Source organism: Muntiacus reevesi, unplaced genomic scaffold (assembly GCF_963930625.1).
Source record: "Muntiacus reevesi unplaced genomic scaffold, mMunRee1.1 SCAFFOLD_133, whole genome shotgun sequence".
In the NCBI taxonomy this organism is placed as follows: Eukaryota; Metazoa; Chordata; class Mammalia; order Artiodactyla; family Cervidae; genus Muntiacus; species Muntiacus reevesi.
In genome coordinates, this window is record NW_027077824.1 from 107,900 (window position 1) to 126,975 (window position 19,076).

At 37.6% G+C, this 19,076-nt stretch overlaps 1 long non-coding RNA gene across 1 annotated transcript in view; it reads left to right on the forward strand.

Moving 5' to 3' along the window:
- The window catches only part of LOC136155175 (uncharacterized), a 192,981-nt gene that overhangs the window by 40,240 nt on the left and 133,665 nt on the right, over window positions 1-19,076 (forward strand). The window contains exons 6-7 of the long non-coding RNA XR_010660706.1: window positions 2,299-2,412; window positions 17,984-18,062. This is a non-coding gene — a long non-coding RNA (uncharacterized lncRNA). The remainder of the gene's footprint in view (window positions 1-2,298; window positions 2,413-17,983; window positions 18,063-19,076) is intronic.

Consider the following 19,076-nt stretch of genomic DNA (forward strand, 5'->3'; position numbering starts at 1 on the left):
GTATCTTTGAGATAACCTGAGTCCTATTCTAGTTATTGTAAATGACAGTAGCTGTTGGCACAGATGTTAGAGCTTTTTGCAAGCACTAAAAGTTGTTTGTTTTGCTAATATAACTATGTAAAAAATAACTTAATTCTGTCAGCCTCTCCCTCCCCACCCAAGCTCTCCAAGTCAACTGTTCTATTCATGGGGTGACACGTATAAGAACATTTCTGAAATACATTAATAATTTTAAATAAGACTTTATTTTAACTGTTACCCATAAATTTTAAAACAATTTTTTAGAAATAGGCCAGTTAAAATTAATCTTCAACTCTTAGCTTAGATTTTTCATTTTCTAATAGTTTTGAGAGGACATTATAAAAGAAGAAGTAACAATGAAGGAAAAACCTTTTCCAGAACACGCAGTTAATCACATTCCTGCGTGGGTGGGCATTGTCTGGCGGGAGCTAGAACTAGAAACTTCAGTGGTCAGCCTCCTGAGCACAAACTTATCCAGGTTGTGAGAGGGAAAGAATCTCCCTTCCTGACAATGTCGTTAACATCATTTTGGGAGCTAAGGAGACACCACAAGTGAAAGAACAGTTCATAGAGAGTGTGGACGTATGAGGATTAGGAACTCAGTAGGGTTTGGAGGGATCGTTGCTCTTAATATTAAAGCACTGTTTTGCTTAACATTCACTTTGGTAATTAAAATGTACAGTATTTAGAGTCTAGCTGTCTGCATGCAGTTGTGTATGAAACAGTTCAAGAGCAATTGGTTAATACCTGAAACAAAGATCAGTTGTCAGCTCATTCCCATATTAATTTACCATATAGTCAGTCACATTTATTTAAGAGGATATGTAAGACATTATAGACCATTAGGCAACATTAGCAAATGTAAATTGCTTATATTTCATAAATATTTTTAAATTCACAAAATTTTTATTTTATATTGGGAAGGCAGGTTAAGAATGCTTTCATATAGAAATACTTATCAGGTTACCAGGCATTGCTTAAAACATCAAATATAAACCACGTTATTGTAATATAATGTGTCATCTTCAACCTTTTGCGCAAGGGATTTTTGGAAGTGGAGGACAAATAAGTGTAGTTATAACATGACTCACAGCATGGAGACTATTTCAACTGTGTTGCAACACATAATGTGGATATGCCTATAGGAACGCATCCTGCATATGTCGTCTGTATATTGCAAGGGGAAAGGGTGAAAGCTTCTCTAACTTAACCTGACAACACATTTTGGGATTCTTAGGCCTACAGAATGCTATTCTGAGTCAGACACATACACATGCAGCTTTTGTCTGTGTGTGTGTGTGTGTGTGTGTGTGTGTGTGTGTGTGTGTGTGTGTGTGTGTGTATGTAGGATCTTAGTTTCTGATCAGGGATCAGACCTTCACCCTTGACAGTGAGTGTGTGGAGTCCTAACCCCTGGACCTCCAGGGAATTGCCCACATGCAGCTTTTTATTGGACTTACAGAGCATGAAGAATCTACAGCACTTCCTTATTCCCTTCGTGGTCTGTTATAACTGTCACTCATTATTTTGTCCAGCTGTTCTTTTAGCCTTGGAGCATGTCTTTGTAAGTTTCTTTGCCTTCTCCTTTTTTCATTTTTTATACCTAGCAGTTACCACAACATCTGGAATTGTAGTTAAGAGGGCTAATAAAGTTTTGAATGCACTAACACCCACTCCATGAAGAAGTACTTTTTTTGGTTTGTTTCAACTTTGGTTCATATTTATATTTTTACCAAAAAGTTTGTGTTATCTTGCAATTTATTTTTATATAAAAGCTTTTCTTTATTCTGTCTTCTTTATTTTACATGTGGGAAAGTTCTCTCTATTTAGTCTCCATGTACATAAGAATCCTGAAGTGAGGTATAAACTTAAGGATGATGGACCTGATCCTTGATTTTTCTATTTTGTCCACATTAATATTCTAATTTTTAACAGTTCAAAGTAGTGCTTCTTCAGGGCAGAAGAATTGTAAGGTAACTGAAAATAGGCTTACCTTAACTGGATAAATATATATATTTTAAAGAGCTAGTACAATTTAATTAAAACTATTTGTGACTGTGGGGCAGTAAAAGTGTTTCAACTCTTCACTTCACATCAGAAAGCCAGGCTGAGCCTAGCAGTGATCATCAAGTTTTAGGACTTCTTAGAGTAAAAAATAACTTTCTTATGATAACTTATGTATTTGTTTATTCATTTTCTTTATGGATACTTATATGCTTTTTTATTTTTACTGATAAACACAAGATATTAACATTTCCATTTTACTTGTGGTTTTAGTTTTCCTTACAAACAGATATGACCAGAAGGCAGTTGGAATACGAGGCAAGGCAAATCAGAGTTGCAATGGAAGAACAACTAGGTAGTTGCCAGGATATGGAAAAACGAGCACAGGTAACATATTTATTATTAAACTATGAAACAGTAGTAGGTAGATTTCTATGAAGAATCTAATGAATTACAGCTCTGTTAACTTTGGTTAAGTTTTATTCTTAAAGATTTTTTAAAGTCTATCTTTACTTTGGCACTAGTTCAAAATAAGAATAGTTTACTATGGCTGCTGGGAAGCATAACCAGTATTCACATAATTCTGCCTTCATATTTCAATTCTCGGATACTGTTCTGCTATGCCTTGGAATTATAAGAGGGAAGAAGAATTCAATTCTGGTCATCTTATTAGTTGCTAGCTAACTTCAGTTATCCTTTGAGATTTTTACTTCTGTGTTTGTGTAATGAAAAAAGGAAAGTCTCATTCGAGGAGAGAAACATATAAAAAGAACCTTGGGAAGAGAAACAAATTGAATGGAGAACATTCTCATGTTTCTACCCTCAACTATGTAAAGAAAGAATATTGGCATAAGAAAGGATTTCTTAAGACATTAGACTAATTATAAAGACTGGTAAAATTCTACTATTTTAAAATTAAGAATTTATCTTATATTAGGTACCTTAAAGAAAATGAAAAGGGGAAAAAGCATGTTTGGGAATTCCCTGTCTGTCCATTTGTTTGGACTCAGTGCTGTTACTGCCAGGCCCTGAGTTCAGTCTGTGGTCAGAGAACTAAGATCCTGCAAGCCAAAATGGCACGGCCAAAAGAAGAAAATAAAAAGGTGAAAAGATAAGTTACATATTGGGAGAAGGTATTTATCACCATATAAGTGGTATGGAATCAAGAATATATAATGAATTTCCAAAGATACTTTAAATTATATGATACAATTAATACAGATTTAGTATTTGTAACAGTTGGTGTTTTCATGAAATTATTTTAAAATACCAGGCAGATTTTGTTTGTTGATAGAAAAACTATGAGAAATTTTACTCTGGTTTATATGAATTTACGTTTTTAGAATGTGAATTTATGGAATACTGTATACATGTTTTTCTATATCTGTTAATGTGTTTGCTTTTAGAGGTTCTTAAGAAATGAGATGTTGATATGAAAATGTCTGTATTAATGTATAAATATAAATAAGTATATTCCAGACAGCTTACTCTAGAACAGGTTAACTTGAGTTCTTTCTTGGCCATTTTGTCCAGATATGTGCAGATGTATTCATTTTAATTTTGTTCTGGAATATAGTGTTCTTTTGCTAGTTAATATTCTAAGGAATTTTTAGTCCATATTTTATAAATACAGCAAACATTCATTTATTCTGGAAATATATTAAGCTTAGGGCTAAAGAGATATTGTACACAAAGCAAAAATGGAAGTATTTGCAGTACATATGAGGAGTTACTATCCCTAATATACAGGGAGCACCTACAAATCAATTGAAAACAAGACAACCAAAGAGGAAAATAATCAGAAAGTATGAGTAGTCCCATCACAAAAGTACAAGTGGTTAATAAATCATTGTTAAAATATACTTAAACGTCACTAGTTATCAGGGAAAAGTAACATACAATAATGTTGTTTTTTGTTTGTGGTGGTGGTTTCTTGTTTGGTTGGTTAATTTTCTGCCTATCAGGCTGGCAAAAGCTTTAAAGTTTAGTGTCATGTAATACTGGTGAGATTTTGAGAGATTGTAATATGAAGCATCGTCGTCTGCCTGTTGTAAGAATAAACTGGTACAGTCCTGAAGGACTCTGTAGCACTACCTGTCAAAGTTAAAATGTTTGTACCCTCTGACATAGTAATTCTGTAAGACTCTCAGAATATGTCCTCCAGGAATGTCGAGTTAAAGCAGCAAGAATATAAGTATGGATTTTATGCTATTCATCACAACACTGTAAGACAGAGAGAGAGAGACGATTGCAGTGTCCACCATTTGGGTAGTTATTAAATTATTACATTAGTAGTATGCAACTCTTACAAACACTAATAATTAGGTAATGGGAATAATGAAAATAATTGTCCATAGTAATTCTCTCCCTCATAACTCTGCTTGAGTGACTCAGCACGTAAGACTAGAATGGTCAGCTAACGAACATGAAAGTGAATTCCAAGAAGGCCTGAGGCCATGAGAAAAAAATGTGTTACCTCCTTTGCAAGGAAAAGATGGATAAAAATTCCAAGTAAAATAAAAATAGAGTGAAAGTTTTTTTTAAAAACAATCATGTACCAGAAACAGAAGCCAACATTATATTAGATTGAGAAAATAGAGAAATAATTAGATTATTACCTTTGCAGTCATTAACATGGTTTGCCGCTTGCTCTCATCACTATTACTTAACTTTGTTTGGAGGTTCCACTAATTCAGGTAGAAAGAAAACAAACTGTTTAACTACTGCACTATTTTCCAACTAGAAGGGAAGAGAGCAAATAATTGTCATTTGTAAACTACATTGTTGTCTACCTAGAAAAACCATGGTGAAGAGCCAAAAAGTTTTTCAGCTAATGAGAGAACTCAGTAGGGTGGCTGGAGTTAAGATACATTAGGGTTTCTCTATTAGCAATGACTACCATTTGGAAATGGAAATTGGGTAGAATGATCTCTTCATAATGACAGGAAATTTTAAAATACCAAACACAGACCACATGAAGAAAAATATAAAATTGCTAAAGGACACACTATGGGGCCCTAGAAGTAGAAAAGCCTGTGTGGCTCTCTGCATTGTATTTGTGTTATCTGGTTGCAGCGATGCCAGGGATATCACAGAAGAGGGGCCAACTAAGATTGTAAGGTCCTGCAGGGTATGGAGGAGTGAAGTGAGTAGTCAGACCACTCTTGCTGTCTGTACATCCTGTGAATGCCTGCTTCCCCTGCACCCTGCATACAAGCCTGACCTTCCCACACACTTGCCCCTGGCCCCAGCTATTGTCTGTGCTGATCACTGGGGCAGTGAAGGGCATTCCCCCTCTGTGGCTTTCCCTGGCAACTGATGAGCCAGCCTGACATCACTGTGTAACTGGCACTCTCCCCTTCCACCCAAGAGGGAAGCCTGCTGCGTGTCCTGCCTGCCATCCATCACACATGGTAGGGTATCACTCCAGGACTTTGTTTCAGGTGTGTAAGATCCCCCTTCCATTAAACCACTGATGTCTCTGTTGCTAAAAATAAATAAGATCCCTGGGTGAGAAGATTTTAATATCCTAATAATGTCTTTCTTTAAAAAGTTGATATAGAAATATAATATGATTCTAGTCATAATCTTAATTTTTTTAGAGCCCGGAAAAATGATTTTTAAGTTTGTAAAGTAAGAATTTCCAAAAGTATTTAAGAAAATTATAGTGAGTGAGGATTTACCTTACCATTTGGTAAAATTTGCTGTAAAGGTGTTGCAGTAATCACAGTATGATATTAATAGCACAGGAATAGACATAGGCAAATAGAACAGAATAGAGACTAGAAAAAGATGTAAGAAAATCTGGAATCTTTTAATGATAGAAGTTGCAAGTTTGGGGGAGGGGGAATGGTAAATAACTCAGTGAGAACATAGATGATAACTGGGAACCTTTCTGGTGGTGGTTGTTTTTTAGTCACTAAGTCGTGTCCGATTCTTTCGTGACCCTGTGAACTGTAGGCCGTCAGCCTTCTCTGTCCATGGGATTTCTCAGGCAAGAATACTGGAATGGGTCGCCATTTCCTTCTCCAGGGGATCTTCCTGACCCAGGGATTGAACCCACATCTCCTTCATTGGCAGGCAGATTCTTTACCACTGAGCCACCAAGGAAGCCCTATCTAGTACATGAAGAGTTACAGGTGAGTTAAATATCTAAATGTAAAAAATAAAATTAATAGAAGAAAATATAGGACAAGAGAGATCTTAATTAAGAATGGAAACTCAAAAGCAATAGGAGGGGACAGGATTTATTTTGTAAAATTTTAAAGCATTCATCCTGCAGGAAAAAAAAAATACCGGAAACTATTTGTGACACATCAAGGGGGAAAGGTTTAATATCCCTGTACTGTAAGAATTCTACAAACTAAGAAGAAAAAGACAACTTTTTATATGGGCAGAGGATGTAATCATTCAGTTTATTGAAAAGAAAATGCAGATGACCAATAAAACACATACAAATGACTGTGGAACAGTTTTGGGGAAATTGAAACAAAATCCACTCTTGCCCATGCCTATTTGAATTAGTCTCTGCCTGTCTCCATTAACAGTTTGGTTATTTATTTATTTGTTTCTTTATTTGTTCAACACAAATTTGGGCTCATAGTATGGTGCTCCCTACTCTCCTCTATGCGTGTAAGAAAAGGTTGGATAAATGTACATCAGCTTATTCATAAGAGCTTTTTCTGGGAGTTGGGGATTGGTAGAACGAAAGTTACTTATCCTTCTGTGCTGCTGTAATGTTTTATAAATACATGGATGACATAGTTCTGTGTAGCTTTACCTGTTTTCTGCTTGACATATATTTAGGTGATTTATAATTTCTCACTGTTGAAACAACTCTGATAAACATACTTATCCATATCCTATAAACGTGCACAAAAGTTTTTCTAGGTCAAGAGTCTTTTTCTTAGAGGGCTGTATGGTAAGTAGCTTAGACTTTGTCAGCCATGTGGTCTGTTGCAACTACTCAACTCTGCCTTTGTAGCAAGAAAGCAACCATAGACAACAGTATATGAGCAAATGAGCATGACTGTGTTTCAGTAAAACATGATTCATAAACAGATGACTGGCAAGCCTTAACTTGCTGACCTCTGCTCTGGTACACATACCTGAAAGCATAATTGCTGGTCCTAAGGTAGGAGTGTTCTGAATAGTGTTGGCCAGATTGCCCTCAAAATGATTTTATCAGTTTGCGTTTCTCCCAGGAGTATATGAGAATTCTGTTTCCTTTGACTCTTGTTTTCTTTTTTTCCTTCAGAAATTGTGAGTCAAACTTTATAATTAACAATCAATGAGCATATGAAACATTATCTTGTCATTTAGTTTATACTTTCATGAGTACTACTGAAGTTGAATATCTTTTCATATATGTATTAGACTTTTAAGATTTTCTTTTTGCTGTTTTTTTCATATTGTTAGATGTCTTATTCATTTATATTTGAGAGATATTTTAATATACTCTTAATACCCATCTGTTATACATGATGTATTTCATAACTGTTCCCTGCCAAATCTGTTACCTACTTTTGCTTAATGATAACAAAAAATTATTTTTTATTGTAATGCTAAATTAGTTATATTGTCGTATTTGTGCTTTCTTCGACCTATTTTTACATCTTTTCCTATCTTTAAATATACCCTATTTTTTTCTAGTAAGTCTAATGTTTTATTTTTCAATTAGATCGTTAATTCATCTCAGATTTGCTATTATATATGTTTTAGAGGTCAGTAAGTCAGTTCAGTTGCTCAGTGATGTCCGACTCTTTGCGACCCCATGAACCGCAGCACGCCAGGCCTCCCTGTCCATCACCAACTCCCGGAGTCCACCCAAACCCATGTCCATTGAGTCGGTGATGCCATCCAGCCATCTCATCCTCTGTCATCCCCTTCTCCTCCCGCCCTCAATCTTTCCCAGCATCAGGGTCATTTCAAATGACTCATTTCTTCACATCAGGTGGCCAAAGTATTGGAGTTTCAGCTTCAATATCAGTCCTTCCAATGAATACACAGGACTGCTCTCCTTTAGGATGGACTGGTTGGATCTCCTTGCAGTCCAAGGGACTCTCAAGAGTCTTCTCCAGGGAGGTGGGAGAGGGGATCGGGATGGGGAATAAAAAAAAAAAAAAGAGTCTTCTCTTTTGAACACCACAGTTCAAAAGCATCAATTCTTCGGCACTCAACTTTCTTTATAATCCAACAATCCATACATGACCATTGGAAAAACCATAGCCTTGACTAGACGGATGTTTGTTGGCAAAGTAATGTCTCTGCTTTTTAATATGCTGTCTAGGTTGGTCATAACTTTCCTTCTAAGGAGTAAGTGTCTTTTAATTTCATGGCTGCAATCACCATCTGCAGTGATTTTGGAGCCCAAAAAAATAAACTCAGCCACTGTTTCCCCAACTATTTTCCATGAAGTGATGGGACCAGTTGCCATGATCTTAAGTTTTCTGAATGTTAAGCTTTAAGCCAACTTTTTCACTGCCCTCTTTCACTTTCATCAAGAGGCTCTTTAGTTCTTCACTTTCTGCCATAAGGGTGCTGTCATCTGCATATCTGAGGTTATTGATATTTCTCCTGGCAGTCTTGATTCCAGCTTGTGCTTCATCCAGCCCAGCGTTTCTCATGATGTACTCTGCACATTAGTTAATTTTAGCATATGTGCTGCCAAAGCGAGCACTGCACTTTAGTTAAATAAGTAGGGTGACAATATACAGCCTTGACGTACTCCTTTTCCTATTTGGAACCAGTCTGTTGTTCCATGTTCAGTTCTAACTGTTGTTTCCTGACCTGTATACAGGTTTCTCAAGAGGCAGGTCAGGTGGTCTGGTATTCCCATCTCTTTCAGAATTTTCCTCAGTTTGTGGTGATCTACACAGTCAGAGGCTTTGGCATAGTCAATAAAGCAGAAATAGATGATTTTCTGGAACTCTCTTGCTTTCTCGATGTTCCAGCGGATGTTGGCGATTTGATCTCTGGTTCCTCTGCCTTTTCTAAAACCAGCTTGAACATCTGGAAGTTCACAGTTTATGTATTGTTGAAGCCTGGCTTGGAGAATTTTGAGCATTACTTTACCAACGTTTGAGATGAGTGCAATTGTGAGGTAGTTTGAGCATTCTTTGGCATCGCCTTTCTTTGGGATTGGAATGAAAACTGACCTTTTCCAGTCCGATGGCCACTGCTGAGTTTTCCAGATTTGCTGACATATTGAGTGCAGCACTTTCATAGCATCATCTTTTAGTTTCAGAGGTAGGAATCTAATTTTATGTATATATATATATAAACACTCATGCATATGATTTTTAAATGTGTGTATATAGTATATGTTATATGCAGTATAATTTCTATTCAATAATTATATAATTAGTGATATATACAGACATACAGATACACACAGATAGATATATATTTATGTTGTTAACAGAATTTTCCATTAACATTTATTGGATGCATCTCTGTTTCCCCATGGATTAGTAATGCTGTTTTTGGCATTTGAGAAGTTGTATTTGCTGAATATTTGTGAACTCTGTTCCATTAGTCTGTTTTAGCTTCTCTGGATACCACACTTGTTTTATTTGCTATAATTTTATTAATCTTAAGTCTTGTAGTATGAGTCCTACTTATTTACGTCTGTAAAAATGTGTTTATATTCTGTTTCATTACTCTTTTATTTGAAATTTAGTATCAGCTTATTTTCTTCAAGGAAAAACCTTATTGACTTTTGATTAGTTATACATTGAATTTATAAATTAATTTCAGGAGAATTTATATCTTTACAGTATGAAGATTGGATCTTGGTTGAAAGATTGGTCTCTGGATTCTAATTCCGTGTCACTTATCAGCACAGTGATCTTGTTTAAACTCTGCCTCAGTTTTCTCATTGGTAAAATGTAGAAAATGATTCCCTGTAAAAAATGTAAGGATTAAATGAGTTAATATGCATAAAACCCTTGGAGTTTAGCAAATTCCAAGTAAATATTAGGTACTGTTACTCGTTTTGTATCTCATTCATTTGGGTCTTATTCTATGCCCTTCAGAAAAGCTTTATAACATTCTTCATAAAACCCTTGTTGTTCAATTGTTAAGTCATGTCCAACTCTTTACAGCCTCATGGTCTACAGCATACCAGACTTCCCTGTCCTTCACTTTCTCCCACAGTTTGCTCAAATTCATGTCCAGTGAGTCTGTGATGCTATCCAAACATCTCATTCTCTGTAGTCCATATTCTTCATGATCCTCTTACACATCTTTTTTTTTTCATTTATTCCTAGATATCTTAGTTTTTGTTGCTATTGTGAATGGAATTTTCTCTAGTTTACATTACTAAATTTGATGTATCCAGGAGTCTTCCTGAACTCTTTTGTTAGATTGTCTCAGTAGTTTAAGATTTTCTTGGATTTTTTCATTTAGATGTTAAATTGTCTCCAAGTAATGACAGTTTTGTCTTTTCCAGTCCTTTTTTCCCTCTTTGTATTATATAAGAAATGTAATACATCTTTGAATAAAGCAATGATAATTGGTCTTCTTCATCTCACCTTGGCTTTAAAGAGAATTCTGAAATTTCACGATTAAGTATGCTGTTTACTTAAGGTTTTTGATACCATTTATCACGTTAAGGAATTTACCTTCTATTCCTAATTTCTTGAGAGCTGTCCTGAATTCATACTGAACTATTCAGTTCACTTCTGTTCAGTGGCTCAGTTATGTCGGACTCTGCAACCCCATGGACTGCAGCACACCAGGCCTCCCTGTCCATCACCAGCTCCCGGAGTTTACTCAAGCTCATGTCCATTAAGTCAGTGTTGCCATCCAACCATCTCATCCTCTGCCGTCCCCTTCTCCTCCCGCCTTCAGTCTTTCCAGCATCAGGGTCTTTAAATGAGTCCGTTCTTCGCATCAGGTGGCCAAAGTCTTGGAGTTGAATCTTCAGCGTCAGTCCTTCCAATGAATATTCAGGACTGATTCCCTTTAGGATGGACTGGTTGGATCTCCTTGCAGTCCAAGGGACTCTCAAGAGTCTTCTCCAACACCACAGTTCAAAAGCATCTATGCTTCGGCACTCAGCTTTCTTTAAGTCCTACTCTCATATCCATGCATGAGTACTGGAAAAGCCATAGCTTTGACTAGACGGGCCTTTGTTGGAAAAGTGATGTTCCTGCTTTTTAATGTGCTGTCTAGGTGGGTCATAAATTTTCTTCCAAGGAGCAAGCGTCTTTCCTTTCACGGCTGCAGTCACCATCTGCAGTGATTTTGGAGTCCCAAAAAATAAAGTCTGTCACTGTTTCCATTGTTTCCCCCATCTATTTGCCATGAAGTGATGGGACCAGATGCCATGATCTTAATTTTGATGTTGAGTTTAAAGCCAACTGTCTCGCTCTCCTCTTTCACTTTTATTAACAGGCTTTTTAGTTCTTCTTCACTTTGTGCCATAAGGGTGGTGTCATCTGCATATCTGAGGTTATTGATATTTCTCCCAGCAGTCTTGATTCCAGCTTGTGCTTCATCCAGCCCAGCATTTCTCATGATGTACACTGCACATTAGTTAAATAAGCAGGGTGACAATATACAGCCTTGACGTACTCCTTTTCCTATTTGGAACCAGTCTGTTGTTCCATGTCCAGTTCTAACTGTTGCTTCCTGACCTGTATACAGAGTTCTCAAGAGGCAGATCAGGTGGTCTGGTATTCCCGTCTCTTTCAGAATTTTCCACAGTTTGTTGTGATCCACACAGTCAAAGGCTTTGGCATAGTCAATAAAGCAGAAATAAATGTTTTTTCTGGAACTCTCTTGCTTTTTTGATGAGTCAGCAGGCGTTGGCAATTTGATCTCTGGTTCCTCTGCCTTTTCTAAATCCAGTTTGAACATCTGGAAGTTCATGGTTCACATACTGTTGAAGTCTGGTTTGGAGAATTTTGAGCATTACCTTGCTAGCATGTGAGATGAGTGCAATTGTGTGGTAGTTTGAGCATTCTTCAGCATTGCCTTTCTTTGGGATTGGAATGAAAACTGACCCTTTCCAGTCCTGCAGTCATTGCTGAGTTTTCCAAATTTGCTACCATATTGAGTGCAACACTTGCATAGCATCGTCTTTGAGGATTTGAAATAGCTTAACTGGAATTCCATCACCTCCACTAGCTTTGTTCGTAATGATGCTTCCTAGGGCCCACTTGACTTCGCATTCCAGGATGTCTGCTCTAGGTGAGTGATCATATCATTTTGATCATCTGGTTTGTGAAGATCTTTTTGTACAGTTCTTCTGTGTATTCTTGCCACCTCTTCTTAATACATTCTGCCTCTGTTGGTCCATACCATTTCTGTCCTTTATTGTGCCCATCTTTGCATGAAATATTCCCTTGGTATCTCTAATTTTCTTGACGAAATCTCATCTTTCCCTTTCTGTTGTTTTCCTCTATTTCTTTGCATTGGTCACTAAGGAAGGCTTTCTTATCTCTCCTTGCTATTCATTGGAACTCTGCATTCAAATGAGTGTATCTTTCCTTTTCTCCTTTGCCTTTCACTTCTCTTCACAGCTATTTGTAAGGCCTTCTCAGACAACCATTTTGCCTTTTTGCATTTCTTTTTCTTGGGGATGGTCTTGCTCCCTGTCTCCTGTATAATGTCACGAACCTCCGTCCATAGTTCCTCAGGCAGTCTTGTCTATCAGATCTAATCTCTTGAATCTATTTCTCACTTCCACTGCATCGTCATAAGGGATTTGATTTAGGTCATATCTGATTGGTCTGGTAGTTTTCCCCTACTTTCTTCAGTTTAAGTCTGAATTTGGCAATAAGGAGTTCATGATCTAAGCCACAGTCAGCTTCCGGTCTTGTTTTTGCTGACTCTATAGAGCTTCTCCATCTTTGGATGCAAAGAATATAATTAGTCTGATTTCAGTGTGGACCGTCTGGTGAAAACCATGTGTAGAGTCTTCTCTTGTGTTACTGGAAGAGGGTGTTTGCTATGACCAGTGTGTTCTCTTGGCAAAACTCTATTAGCCTTTGCCCTGCTTCATTCTGTACTCCAAGGCCAAGTTTGCCTGTTACTCCAGGTGTTTCTTGACTTCCTACTTTGCATTCTAGTCCCATGTAATGAAAAGGACATCTTTTTTTGGGTGTTAGTTCTAGAAGGTCTTGTAGGTCTTCACAGAACCGTTCAACTTCAGCTTCCTCAGCATTACCGGTCGGGGCACAAGCTTGGATTACCATGATACTGAATGGTTTGCCTTGGAAATGAACAGAGATCATTCTGTCATTTTTGAGACTGCACCCAAGCATTTCGAGTGCTTTTGTTGACTTATGACATTTCTTCTAAGGGATTCTTTCCCACAGTAGTAATAATGGTCATCTGAATTAAATTCACCCATTCCAATCCATTTTAGTTTGCTGATTCCTAAAATATTGACGTTCACTCTTGCCATCTCCTGTTTGACCACTTCCAGTTTGCCTTGATTCATGGACCTAGCATTCCTATGCAGTATTGCTCTATCAGCATTGGACTTTGCTTCCGTCACCATCACATCCACAACTGAATGTTGTTTTTGCTTGGCTCCATCTCGTCAGTCTTTGTGGAGTTATTTCCAGGAGCATAGTGGGCACCTACCAACCCAGGGAGTGCATCTTTCAGTGCCCTGTCTTTTTGCATTTTCATGTTGTTGTTGGGGTTCTCAAGGCAAGAATAGTGAAGTGGTTTGCCTTTCCCTTCTCCAATGGGCCATGTTTTGTCAGAACTCTCCACCATGACCCATCCATCTTGGTTGACCCTACAAGGCATGCTCATAGTTAGATTGAGTTAGACAAGGCTGTGGTCCATGTGATCAGTTTGGTTAGTTTTCTGTGATTGTGGTTTTGAGTCTGTTTGCCCTCTGATGGATCAGGATAAGAGGCTTATGAAGCTTCCTGATGGGAGAGACTGACTGAGGGGGAAACTGGGTCTTGTTCTGTTTGGCGGGGCCATGCTCTGTGAACCTTTAATCCAATCCTCTGTTGAAGGGCAGGGCTATGTTCCCTCCCTGTTATTTATCTGAGGCCAAAGTATGGTGGAGGTAGTGAAGATAATGGCGACCTCGCTCAAAAGGTCACATGCCTGCACTGCTACATCCAGTGCCCCTGACCCTGCAGCAGGCCACCGCCGACCCCTGCCTCTGCCAGAGACTCCTGGACACTCATGGGCAAGTCTGGGTCAGTCTCTTGTGGGGTCACTACTCCTTTCTCCTGGGTCCTAGTGCACACGAGGTTCTATTTGTGCCCTCCCAGAGTCTGTTTCCCCAGTCCTGTGTGAGTTCTGGCAGCTCTATGTTGGGTTAATGGTGACCTCCTCTGAGACAGCTTATGCCATACTCAGGTCTACTGTACTCAGAGCCCCTGCCTCTGCAGCAGTCCACTGCTGACCCACATGTTCACAGGAGACACCCAAACACAGTTCTGTCTCCGTCTCTGTGGAGTCTCTGGGTCCTGGTGCACATAAAGTTTGTTTGAGCCCTCTGAGTGTCTCTGGCGAGTATGGGGTTTGATTCTACATGGTATTTCAATATATATATCAAACTATATTACTAAATAATTTTTATATCAGTTTTTCAAAAGTCATACCATGTCTATATGCCTGAACAATTAAGCATGTTGCATTTTATTTAATTTCATAAATATTCAAGATTGTCATACAGAGAATGGAAAGAAGTGCTACTGACTTCTTCCATTTTATGTTGAGTAACGAAAGCACAAATGTTATTGTGGAAGCAGTCATCAAGGTGCAGACTTGATTACAGGGTCTAGTGACCTAATAGCAATACAGAAATACAGTTCTGTGAAGAGGAATGTTAGGTATATTTTCCTGTTTTCACCCTCTAAATATTAAAAATTTTGACTTGGGACTTTATTGGTGAGGGGGAGCTGGTTATATAGAGAGAGGAAAACAATGAAATATTATGAAACTAATAAGTGTAGATAGTTTTGTTGTTTCTGTAATGCCAGGATGTATTTGGTGTCTGATGTAGAAGTAATCACTCATCTCTGCAGAATCTTTAGAGAGCTACTAAAAGTATTTCTTCTTCAGCATGTTTTCATGGTGAAAATTGGACATGGTAAAATGTCTTAAATAGAAAATATTATTTACCTTCAGTTCAGTTCAGTCGCTCAGTCATGTCCAACTCTTTGCGACCCCATGAATCACAGATCACCAGGCCTTCCTGTCCATCACCAGCTCCCGGAGTTTACCCACATTCATGTCCAGCGAGTCGGTGATGCCATCCAGCCATCTCATCCTCTGTCATCCCCTTCTCCTCCTGCCCCCAATTCCTCCCAACATCAGGGTCTTTTCCAGTGAGTCAACTCTTCGCATGAGGTGGCAAAAGTATTGGAGTTTCAGCTTCAGCATCAGTCCTTCAATGAATATTCAGGACTGATCTCCTTTAGGATGGACTGGTTGGATCTCCTTGCAGTCCAAGGGACTCTCGAGTCTGCTCCAGTACCACAGTTCAAAAGCATCAATTCTTCGGTGCTCAGCTTTCTTCACAGTTCAACTCTCACATCCATACACGACCACTGGAAAAACCATAAGCTTGACTAGACGGACCTTTGTTGACAAAGTAATGTCTCTGCTTTTTAATATGCTATCTAGGTTGGTCATAACTTTCCTTCCAAGGAGTGAGCGTCTTTTAATTTCATGGCTGCAATCACCATCTGCAGTGATTTTGGAGCCCAGGAAAATAAAGTCAGCCACTGTTTTCACTGTTTCCCCATCTATTTGCCATGAAGTAATGGGACCAGATGCCATGATCTTAGTTTTCTGAATGTTGAGCTTTAAGCCAACTTTTTCACTCTCCTCTTCCACTTTCATCAAGAGGCTCTTTAGTTCTTCACTTTCTGCCGTAAGGGTGGTGTCATCTCCGTGTCTGAGGTTATTGATATTTCTCCCAGCAATCTGGATTCCCGCTTGTGATTCTTCAAGCCCAGCATTTCTCATGATGTACTCTTCATATAAGTTAAATAAGCACAGTGACAATATACAGCCTTGATGTACTCCTTTTCCTATTTGGAGCCAGTCTGTTGTTCCATGTTCAGTTCTAACTGTTGTTTCCTGACCTACATATAGGTTTCTCAAGAGGTGGGTCAGGTGGCCTGGTGTGACCATCTGTTTCAGAATTTTCCACAGTTTTTTGTGATCCACACGGTCAGAGGCTTTGGCATAGTCAATAAAGCAGAAATAGATGTTTTTCTGGAACTCTCTTGCTTTCTCGATGTTCCAGCGGATGTTGGCAGGTTGATCTCTGGTTCCTCTGCCTTTTCTGAAACCAGCTGGAACATCTGGAAGTTCACAGTTTATGTATTACTGAAGCCTGGCTTGGAGAATTTTGAGCATTACTTTACTAGCGTGAGAGAGGAGTGTGATTATTTACCTTAAGTTCACTATTTTCAGAATTGTGATAGAGAATTAGCATAGTTGTAGTGATACAACTGAGGGACTGAGAGAGGAAGTTTTCTTTTTTGGTGAGCACATCTGTTTTGAACTTTTCCAAAAAACAGCAACAATAATGATTCCTACTATGGCAATAAAATCACAAGGACATTGTATTTAAACAAAACTATGTATGATTCAAGGGTAAGTTTTGTATGTAAGCTTTTTAGTTGTATATACTTAAAGCTATTCGTTATAATACTTTAATTATCTATTGAAGTATACATGCTCAAAAATCTTTCATTGATGGGTGCATAATCATAAAAAGTTTGCAAATCACTCCATCTATTTTCTGACACTTTTTCCTCATTGAAACAATTACTCTTACAATAGAGTTTCTTATACCAATGTTACAGTGTCAACTATGGAATTCTGGCAGTTGATGATAAAATATTGGCAGTACTTATTTTTAAAACATTTCCCACATTTTTCACTTCCACATTGTTTGATCTGTAGTTACTGCTTTGTGTTCACTTGAAGATCTCAGTATATGGGGGAAGCAATAACTCCTACCATCATTGTGATCTTTAGTGTTTGGAGTAATGTTTAGCTGAAGTATTTGGGAAAGCTAACTCTGAAAGGTACTGCTGACCTGTAATAGGAATAACTTTAGGGAAGATTGTTCTTATTGTTTACGTACTGGTGCTTCTTAAAAAAAAATCAGATGCTCTTTCTCTTTACAGGATGCCATACTTTACATAAACTCATTATACTGTACTGACATCTGAATTAATATAAAAGTTTAAATTCAGATGTAATTTTCTTTTTGAAAGTTTTTGAGAACAGCTTTTATATAGCAGTTTCACACTGTTATGTATCATGTGTTGTTCAGTTGCTCAGTCATGTCCAGGTCTTTGCTACTCTGTGAACTGCAGCATTGCCAGGCTTTCCTGTCCTTCACTGTCTCCCTGAGTTTGCTCAAACTCATGTCCATTGAAATCCATGATACCATCTAACCATCTTATCCTCTGTTGTCCCCTTCTCCTTCTGCCTTCAATGTTTCTCAGCATCAAGATCTTTTCCAGTGAGTTGGCTCTTCGCATCAGGTGGCCACAGTATTGGAGCTTCAGTTTCAGCATTAGTCCTTCCAGTGAATATTCAGGACTTTAGGATGGGCTGGTTGGATCTCCTTGCGGTCCACTGGACTCTCAAGAGTCTTCTCCAACACCACAGTTCAGAAGCATCAGTTCTTCAGCCCTCACCTTTCTTTATGGTCCAAGTAGATACATAACTTGCATTTGTGCAGTTTTCCTAAATTTAGGGATCTGTTTTATAAAGTTAGATATGTTAAAAAGTTGAACTGATGCACTGATGTCCTCAGTATATGAATATGTATATGTATATGTATCTAATTCTCACATAAGAATGACTTGGCATAGAAAAAAGAATGATTTGATATAATCCTACTTTTAAATGGTAACCATAGAATGGTTAATGTTAAATTAATATTAAAAACTAATGTTTTTTTTTAATAAAAATAGATCTAACTTGGTTACTTATTTTATTTTAGCGAAGAATAACCAGAATTCAACAAATAGAAAAGGACATACTTCGTATACGACAGCTTTTACAGTCCCAAGCAACCGAAGGTTAGTGAATTGTCTCTTTTGTTTGTAGTTATAATGATAGGTGGTTGTTCTAAGAAAAGAAAATATGTATAATTAGCATGGCGTCATTGAAATAGATGCTCTAGAGAATTGAGACACTTGATAAGCTTTTTCATTAAATTAAGTATAGATTTCAAAAATCTATACTAGTATGATTTCTTCATAACTTTTATGCAATTAAAGCTTATAGAGCCATAAATAGATACCTTACTTCAGTTATCTGTTTACATATAATTTGGCTACTAACAGTTTGTAAATAAGCTATCTCCTTGTGTAATCCATAGTAAAAGTTGATCATATACATTTATCTGTGCTTACTTTACAAACTTCATTAAAATGACAGTAAAAGGGTAAAATGAAAAAGCACAAATACCAGGGAAGGTGACAATAAAATTTGGAGAACTGCAAAGCAGATAAACAAATAATTCTTCTAGATTATGGTAGAGAGCTGACCCCAGAGTGAGCAGTAGGAGGTCACAAAGCAACTCATTTTACACTGTGGAGTCCTGAAAGTTTCCAGAGTTGGTTACACTAGGTACTTCTGGAAATGAGGATTAAAAAGGGGGTTAAAACCATATTTGTCAGCTCTTCAGCTGAAATTTGGTTTTGATCACTACACAGAAGGATGGGGTATAAAAAACCATCCCTTCAGCTATCTGTTTATAGCCCCTGAATTTGGGCACTTGTCACTTTGTTTATGGGTAAATAAAAAGAAAACCTACATGGAACTTAAATGAACTATTGCTGAATAAGGAAAAATAGCATGTGGGAGGCTCAGAGAAAATAAAGTATTTCTTCTTAAGTCAACTACAGGATGACCTGTCTCTCTGCAATAAGAGCAAAAAGTGTTGAATAAAAGTCCTCATTGAACAATACAGAATTGTTGCTAGGAAAAATTGGCTCAGTATTTGGGGATATACCAATGCAAAGTTTCTAATATGCAGCCAGATTGAGACTCACATTCCAGATCATACAGGAAAAAAGAAGAGAATGCAA